The sequence below is a fragment of the Microplitis demolitor genome, chromosome 8, assembly GCF_026212275.2.
Source record: "Microplitis demolitor isolate Queensland-Clemson2020A chromosome 8, iyMicDemo2.1a, whole genome shotgun sequence".
Classification (NCBI taxonomy): Eukaryota; Metazoa; Arthropoda; class Insecta; order Hymenoptera; family Braconidae; genus Microplitis; species Microplitis demolitor.
The window spans coordinates 11,304,472-11,314,524 of record NC_068552.1 but is presented as its reverse complement, the minus strand read 5'-3'; positions in this window follow the sequence as shown (position 1 = coordinate 11,314,524).

Sequence of the window (10,053 nt, the reverse complement as noted above, 5' to 3'; positions counted from 1 at the left end):
GGGATGCTATAACTTCTAAAGTAATCGACCGATTGAGCTCATTTTTCAACTCGGTCAAGATAGTCACTTACAGAATACGTATACCAAGTTTCAAAGAGATTGGTTCAATACTGTGGTAATAATCAAAGTGACAACTTTCATAAACCTATTTTTTATAATATTTTGTAAATTTCTAAAACCATTTTTCTATCAGAAAAAGTGGTCAAATCAATGAGCTGCATAGTGAAAATCGAAGGCAATCGAGCAAGCTGTTAGATAGAACAAACAAAAATAAGCTATCTTCTTCCGTTTAAAAGTTACATCTGGTTGAATCGGTAAACAATTTTTTTTTAAATTTTACAAAATTTCAATTAACCATATCTACTAAACTTATTAGCTGATTTGGCTCATCTTCGAACTGATCCGAGGTAATCGTCCATAGAATTAATGTACTAAGTTTCATTAAGGTCGGTGTAGAATTGTGGATGCTATCGTTGGAGACGGCACGTTATATCGTATACATTAGGGTGCTTCGTTTCCGGTGAAAGTATTTTTTTTGTTGCTCATCAAGCAAAATATTGATTTTCATGCAAAAACAAAAATTCCTGTCAAGTTTGAGCTCTTAATACCAATACTAAGTACTTTCCATTTGATTTCCAAGATTTCCGATTTAAAATACACGCAAATGAAATTACCTTTCTTTTTAACTTTCTAATACTCAGCTGCGTTTTATGATATCAACGCGGGTTTGGTCGCACATTGTAGGGCATTTGGTGTTCTTCAAAAGTGCCGATAGTAACAGCTGTAATTCCAGCTGTTTCACTTGTGACCGCTGAAGAACTCATTTTTCCTATGAAATTGACTTTTATTGGCTTGCAGAACGTAAGCCAATGAATGCATACCAAAAATGTTAATGGGAATTTTAAAGAAAATTTTATTTCCTTTAAAAAAAGTCCTATGAGTCAAGTCGCTAAAGTCCATAGTTTCCGAGTTATAATAATTTTAATAATTTAAAAAACAAAATATCAATTGTAATTTTTTTTTAATATATATATATATATATGGATATATATATATATATATATATATATAGATATATATATATATATGTTGAGATAAATCGCTTTTTCTCTGTGCGATTTTCACCAGCAGCCACCAGAATTCGCGGGTTGAACCCTGGCTTAGGCTGGCCTCTAACAAATTTTTGATTTTACCTGGACAGAGCAGTGGGCTGGAGTTCCTGCAAAGCAAAGACCCGCACTTATTCAAACTCAGCAACGTATGTAAAATTTATCAACGCACCTCACGGCTTATCAACAGATTTCTTATGATGAATGGATTTATCATTTCTTACTTAATTAATAATATTCTTAATAGACGATTTAATAATTCTTACCAGCCAAACAGGAAAATAAATAATATGAGTGAAAGATAGAGTGAAAGGAATTAATTAGAAAGATGCAAGTTTTATTGCCAATTATAATAAAGTTCAGCTACTTACAATAAACGCTCTGCACTTAACAATATAAAGAATATCCTCGTAGATGCTGGATCCAATATTCCTTCACGTGGAATGACGCAGTTTTACACAGAATTTTTTATTTAATATTATAATATTTAGTATCGCGAGTGAATCGCCGGTAACGTACAATATTATTAATTCTATGAAAACTTGATTTAGAATATTTATAACAATTTATAAAAGTAATGAAATAAGATTTCAAGTAAAATTGCCAGAGTAATAATAGAAAATATAGCAATACAATTAATATAAGTATCGCAAATTGATAACAAAGGTACGTCTAAGCACTAAGTGATCCAGGATCGACGTGATTGACCGATAATTGAGGGTCTGGGACTCGCCTTCAGTCAGGAAAATTCGCTGATTACTACACGCATATAGTTGAAGTTTTTAGGATGCTATGAAAATAGTTATGCATTTATTTATATGCTTGTAATTATTATATTGGTCAGCGCATGCACGTCGGCGCGACAGTTGGCATCTTTAAGTTTATTAATTTATAAATGAATTACCGGTTGTAACGCGTGAATCGTTGATTGATTTGGCATTTATAGTATTTCTAATTAATAAAGCGGGAAGCAAATGGACATTGAGTGTGGGAAGCAAATGAAATTACGCAGTTAACATCCCATATGTTGGTGGGGGTACTAGTTGAATATTGACATGAGACGGGTATAAAACTTCATTGGTTAAAGTAAGAGAGAAATATAAAGATGGCGCCGGCTGGGGTGCTGGCATGAAATGCACGTGCTGCCATGGTCAGACGTGGATAATCAGCTGTTAGAGCAGTGTGTGTGCTAGTTGCTGCCGCAAATAATTAATAATTAAAGGCATTTTTTTTGTGACGCTATTTGGTTCTAATTATATAAATATATACATATCATTTTGCCATTCAGTTGGTAGCGTATTGGGTAATACGTATTTATTTTTTTACTCAGGAGATTGCACCAATGGAGCCCGTAGAGGTTCTACACGTCGACGACGACTGTAAGTACCTTTGACTAATTCATTGGCGTGTAATTTTGCTTTCCCGCGTTGGTGGCCATTTGCAATCGCGTGAGCGGAACAGAAATGGCGATCCTCTAGTAATAATACAGGTTTCAAGCATATGATGAAGTGAATGGTTATTGAACCCAGTGGATACTAATGAAATAAATAAATCTAGTTATTATTGTTAACAATACCAAAGAGTGATTTGGTAATAGTTGGATATTCTTTATTAATATTTTCCGTAGTGAATATTGTTTTCTGCCTATACCCAACTATATGCAACTGGGTTTCGATAGTTAGCTATATATCAGTAACATCAGTATTGATACCTGATTTTTATATGCGACAATAATTATTAATTATCATTTATTTTGATCCATATTATCATTTATTATTAATGTAAATTATTACTGGTATACTTATTATTTTCCTGCGCTATTATTATGGTTTTTATTATCACGAGTGAGTGATACGAGAGCTTCTGAATATTATCTCATAATTATTACTGATTCTGATTATTGCTGGTATAATTATTATTTTGTTTAGATAAGATCATTGGTGTGAATAGTGCGTAAGATTCACCAGTGGGTTGATTTACGAGAAGTGTTTACTTAAAATATTTAAATATTATATTATTATTTCGTTCTGAATTATCACGTGCGAGTGATACCAAAAATTTATGAGTAGTATTTTATAATTATTATGGATTTTCTAGATAATTGTTGCTATCATTATTAATTTATTTTGAGATTGTTGTGAATACTGCGTAATATGCACCAGTGGGAACTTTCCATCGAGAACTATTTTACTGGAAATATTTAAGAATTATTTCGAGATTATTTTAATTTATGTTCGAATTACCACATGCGAATGGAAAGATAATTTACAATCATTAAATTATTATTTGCGAGTATTATTACTTAATTATTCTTTTCTCTATCACGTGCGAGAAAGACATGCGGTGAATTATCTTTGCGTTTAATATTGATTTGTTTTTATATACGGCATTATTGTTTTTCTTTATAATTTGTATATGCATACCGTATTACGTTGTAAGTGATTTATTATTATCTGTTTGATATTGTTTATTTAAGTATGCGATACCATTGATTAATTAATTGATTATTTAAAATATAAGTTGAAACAAATGGTCATCAACCCGGTATTACTTTAAATTTTATTTATTTACACTACTGCTATCTTTTTCTTGCTTTCCTTTTCCTCAAATCTGAAACTGTTACCCTGTTATTTATTTTATTTTCATTTTCATTTTTCTCCGTTGTATTTATTTTGAGTTAATTTTGTTCGTGGGGCACACGAACTGGCGCCCAACTAGGATATCTAACCCAGCCTGAGCAGAGCTGTGTGTCCAGGGAGATTCGGGATATCTCCAGGTGGAACTTTGGGTTGTTATTATTTGCATTTTTCAGTTATTTTCACCAACGGAGAGCCATAACGGCTATTGAGCGCCAACCACACTCCGCCGTGGGACGCGTAAAATAGAGGAGAACGTTATAGCTCTGTTCCCACTTCACCCTTACGGACATGCTCGACGTGAAAATTAAGTCATGTGACCATGGCGCTATGACGTACTTCATTCTGGCGGCAACGAGACGGAGAAAATTGTGAACCGCAAGGCTGAGGACAACGAAGACAATTCACATTGTCTCAATCCCCCCCCCCACCAAGCCAAGGTTACCCTTTTGGATTTCCGTCTGGGTTGTCAGACTGTAATCAAATAAACTTAATAATAATTAAAGAAATAATTTCAAAAAAAATTATTTAAAATATTGCGAGTGGATTGCTTGAAAATTGCAAGTAGATTGCCAGTAAAAATTCAATTTAAATTTTAGTAATTGCGAGTTACTCGCCAGTAATGCAATTGGATTGCCAGTTTAATTGCAAGTAACTTGCCAAATGAATCGATCGCAAGCCGTTAGGGATCTGAAAAAAAAATATTTTCCAACCCAGCCCCAATCTCAGGCCCACCTCGATCCTGGGACCTCGACCTGGATCAGGAAATCTTTACGACTTACGAACTAGAAAATAAAATATACAATAGAAATAGAAATAAATTATAAATATTTACACTTAATACTAAGTACAAGAAAATTTGTGCTTAAGAGAAATAGTTTTTTTTTCCGGATATGACAGCTTCTGAGCTGCAAAGAAATAATTTATTCTGTTGTCTGTCAACTGCCTCAGGATTCTGAGCTGTAAATGAAAATTATTACAATTGGCAACAATAAAATAAATCAATGAGATGGATATGAGTTAATGTATGAGTTTTATTTAGATTTACATCTAAATCGGTAAGGTACTAAAAAAAAAATATGTCATTTCATTCCGGTTTCTTCGTTACTCGCAGATGACTTCGATGGAATCGCTCGATATCCTCTGGAGTCTACTTCATCGCTATCCAATCCTTGTACCCCGGGTATCTGCGATTGCATGCGTTACAGTGCGGATCGAACAACTGAGCTGGAATCTTACAGCCTTGACAACGTCCCCGAATGTAGTCTTTGTAATTCTTATCATGTGGAAGGAAGCATGTTGCCGTTGTCACTTGGTCTTGGTAGCATACGTGGCACATGTCAGGTCGCCATGGTAATTGACATTCGGCAATTTTTTGATCTCGTTGCCGACAATTTTGACACGCATTGGAAATAAACAACGATTGAGCTTGGGTCGTTACCGTCTGTGTCCATGATTCCCTCAGTTCTGTATGACATATACGAGACTTGACAGTAACACAAATCTTTTCGATAGCTTTGCAGAAGGTTTTGTAATCCAGAAAATGGACACGGTTATGGATTAGAACTTGTGGTGTTGGATCTGTAGCAGCTGCGGTGGAGTTTGATGCTGGAGCAGTTGGTAAGTCAGATATGAATTGTTTATAGGCGTCTGTAGGTTGCAATGGAACCTCATACCTTGGCGCTGGAGCTGTCTACGAATACGGTAACTAGTTAGCAAAAGTTACCATCTGGATCTTAGTCTTGATATCCTTAGGAATGGCTCCCGAAGCTCGTACTGTCGATACTTCCTTTTCAGATAACTCTTGACGAGCCATTCGCCTAGCAAGCAGTGATGATGGTGGGAATCTGACATTTTCTGGCGATGGACGTTGGTATGCGCCATGGCGAATCTTGAGTCCTGGATTCGGACCGCAAGTAGAAGCTTGTTGAGCCAATAATGGCAGCACTGATTTGTTGTTTGGCGTAATACCGATGTCATACCCTACTTTGGCTGGAGTAGAGATTGTAGCTGATGTCGTTGTTGTCTGACAGCTGATTTCAGTGGCAGTCAGTTGTGTTTCCAAATTGACCGCCTTGAGTTTCTTAACAAGTTCTTCTGGGCTTGGCAACTTAATTTCTGCGATCATTTTCTGGCTCTGTTTGACCTGCTCAGTTAACTGATCAAATTGTGCCATGAGCTTTGTAATAAGACTTGACTCTGGTTTTGGAGTAGTTGGAGGCATTTTCAAAGATTCTAATTGTGTTTTAAGTTCTGCAACTTGGTCGGTGTTGGTTTGAACGACAATTTGAAGAGCTTCTAACTTCTCGTCGATACGTTCCATCCACTGGATATAAAATGTTGATCCCCCAGATGGTATTGACATGATTGCAGGACGGTGACTTATGGCACGGTCAATACGAGCATGAAGCTTACTAAATTCGTCCTTCATGAATTTAGTTAGAGTCTCAAACATTGCTGAAGTAGGTGTTGCAGTTGGACTCGACACGTATAGTGCAGACGATGGACGACCAGAGTCGAGGCCAGTTGTCGTTTGCCATGGTGGCAACATAAATCGGGGTCCAGTTGATGTCGCTGACCCAGTAGACCATGTCGGTGATGCTGCGATGGTTGTTGAAATTACAGGTGCAGCCAGTGACGAAGTTGATGTTGTCTTCTCAGTAACAGGGGGTAACTCAGAGGTGGATGTTGATGCAGTGTTTGATGAAAGTGATAATGAGTCAGATGATTGTGTGACTGCATGAATTGATGACAGTTCAGTATCAAATACCTCGGCCTCGGGCTCATGAGATGAGGCTTCAGTATCTGATCCTGATTTTCAATGTGTTTTCACTTTCATGATGAATGATCTGAAATATATCGAGAATAATCAGTTACGTCTTCGAGACCGTCTCGGAATTTTTAAATCGTTGTAATAATATGTGCCAATGTCGTTACCGGCATTATCTTGTAGTTCGACTACTAGAGGACTTAAAATTTTAGAGACAATCGCGGGTCCCGAATATTTTGGTGCTAATTTTGCACTGTAACCATCAACTTTTTTTGCTCAGTTTTTTATTTAAATAATAAACTTGATCACCGTTTTTTAAATGTATAGGAATATCAGAAAATTTTTGTTCGTGTTGTTTACGCGTGCGTTCCCGAGCTTTCAACATATTTCGCTCAACAAAATGTCTCAGTTCAACTGCACGGTCCATTCGGGCTTGCCAAATGGTAACGTTAGATACGTCTAGATGTTCAAGAGGATCACTGTCATTAATCAGTCGTGCGTCACGTCCGTGGTTTAAATAGAGTGGGGATACACCCAAAGTAGTGTGTACTGAGGTATTGTACGCGAATTTCAAATCATCAAGATGTTCATCCCCGTCTTTTTGGTTTTTACTTATAAACGCGACAATCATAGGTTTAATTGTACGATTACAACGTTCGACGGGATTTGCGCAAGGGTGACCGATAGGAGTTGGTGTAAATCTTATATTAATTGACTGATTAAATTGATTATGTTTTTGTTGATAAATTCTTTGCCATTATCTGAAATAATTTGGCAAGGAGGGCCCCAATGATTAAATACAGCCGTCAGGTGATGTTTTATGATTTTACTAGATTGTTGTTTTAGAGGAAAAATTTCAAGGTAACGACTATAAAGATTTTCGATGACAAGAGCATACTGATTTCCCATAGTTGAACGAGTGTATGGGCCAATTGTGTCAATCGAGATAATATACCAAGGTTGAGTTGGTGGTCTCGTTTCGATGTATCCTTGCGGTTTTGTCTGGTCACTTTTAGTCATTATCCAAGTTTCGCAAGCTGAAACGTACGATGAAACATCTTTGAACATTCCTGGCCAGTAAAAATGATCTCGTATCCGTTGATAAGTTTTGTCAATTCCAAGATGACCCGATTGAGCTTCACAGTGTGCTTTCTCGATAGCTGGACGAATTTCTGACTCAGTTAGAACGACTTTCCAAGATTTTAATTCACCAAGTATTTCCTTGACAGCTAATAGACAGTAAAAATGCAACTTGTCGTTTTCATATTTCCATTCACGATAGTTCTCCGGATATTTTTGGACAACTCGGACTTTCTCATCATACCAAGCGGAATTTTGCGCAATTACACACAGCAATAACGGATTAGAATCTGAAACAAGTAAATCAGCAGTCTCTGGTTTTTCATATCGACGCGAAAGTGCGTCTGGAGCTTCATTTTGTGTACCCCGATAATGAACAACTTCGATGACATAAGCAGAAATGTCAATTGCCCACCTGGCCAATCTACCTGCCGGATCTTTTAACGAGTGAAACCATTTCAATGCGGAATGATGAGTGTAGACCGTGACTGGCAAACCTTCGATGTAACCTCATAATTTCCGTAAGGACCGAACAACAGCAAGGCACTCCTTCTCAGTTGTGGTGTAATTTATTTCTGCTTTATTTAGTGGTCAACTTGGGCAGATAATTAAATTTTCTCGATCATGTTCTGCATCATACTGAGTTAAGACAGAACCTAACCCAGTATTGCTGGCGTCAGTATATAACCGATAGGGCAAGTCTGGACGTGGTAATGATAATGTTGCAGCTTTTAATAGAGCTTCTTTCGTTTCCACAAAATTTTTCTTCAACATCTGTCCATTCCCATAGAACTCGAGTACTTGTCAGTTTGTTCAAAGGACCTTGAACCCGTGCAACATTTTTGAGATGTTCATGGTACCAGTTAACTAATCCAGTAAATCGCCGCAGTTTCTTACGATTAGTGGGTCGTTTGTAGGCCGCAATCGGTTTCAATCGAGCTGGATCGGGTTTCAAACCATCTTCATTAATTATAAACCCCAGAAAATGAACTTCAGAGCAACCGAAATGACTTTTTTTCTTCATTCATTTTTTATTCCAGCCTTGCGGAATGCTTCGAAAACAGCTTGAAGAAGAATTTTATGCTATTTTAAGTCATCGCTGATTATTGTCCAGTCTTCGAGGTATACAAAAATTTTATTCTCGGCTGAAATATGAGAAAATTGTGATTTTAAAGATTCGATAATTTCTCGGCGTACTGTATCAGAAACTTCTTGATAAGTACTGGGTGCGTTTGTCAGACCAAATGGCATTCGAATCCATGCAAATAAGCCTCGCCCATCCACACAAAATGCTGTATATTGACGACTATTTGGCTCAACCAAGACAAAATGAAAAGCATCACTGACATCGAGTACTGAAATTACTTTAGCACCTTGAAAACTTGATAAAATGCGGTGCATGATCGGTAACGGATAAGCAGACTTTTTCGTTACTCGGTTTAGTGGTCGATAGTCAATGCACATGCGCCAAGTATTATTTTACTTCGGTACCATTACCAGTGAGCAGGCCCATGCACTATTTGAAGGCTGAATATAATCTTTTGCAAGCAATTCATCTACTCTGTCGTGCATTGCTTTCATTACTGGCGGACTTCTACGATAAGGCTTTGTACGTACTGGAGTATCATCTGTCAATTCAATACGATGTTGAACTACGTGTGTTAGACCCAACTGGACTTATTTATTTTTCTCAAATTCTTTTGCTAGAAATTTTTCAAGATCAACGCGTTTAGCTGACGACAGTACATTTAATGATGCTTGATTTGTAAGCCCGGACCGAGAGAAAAATGAATGAGTGACGTTACTGGTATTTAATTTCCAAGTACTCTCCTTGGAATTTACTTGGATATCTGCTAGTTGCCGGAAATCAAGACCAAGAATTACTGGAGCAGACAATTCAGATAAAACATTCAACCAAGTGATGGCATCGTGACTGTCAAGTTGAATTTTGAATGGGGCTCCACCACGTGTTTGCGTGGACTTGGAGTTAGCCATAGTTACTCCATGAGTACTAGTGGGATCGGGTGTGAGGTCTTGAAGTTGATATTCTTTGATTTGTCCATAAGCAATCTCAGAAATATAACTGCGCTCACTCCCACTACCCAGTAATGCTTCAAGCTCACATTTACCGATAGAAATATTGGCAACTATGCGACTTACTGTTGACGGAGCTTTAAGACTGGCTGAAGAAGTCATATGGCCGAGTTTATTATCATTACTGAACATTGGCAGTAATGTACTCTGTTTATTATCCGAATTCATTTGAATAGTGAATTTTGGAGCATAAGCAATGTCTTCACTCGAATCGGATCGATACTCATCAATCTTTGAGTCATATAAAGGACTAGTATCCTCCCTTAAATCACAGAGAGAAGTACCGTATGTCTCCGAGCCATTTTCAAGCCTTGTCGCAAGTTGCTGTTCTTCAATGGCACAGTCCAGTAATGAATTTTGAATT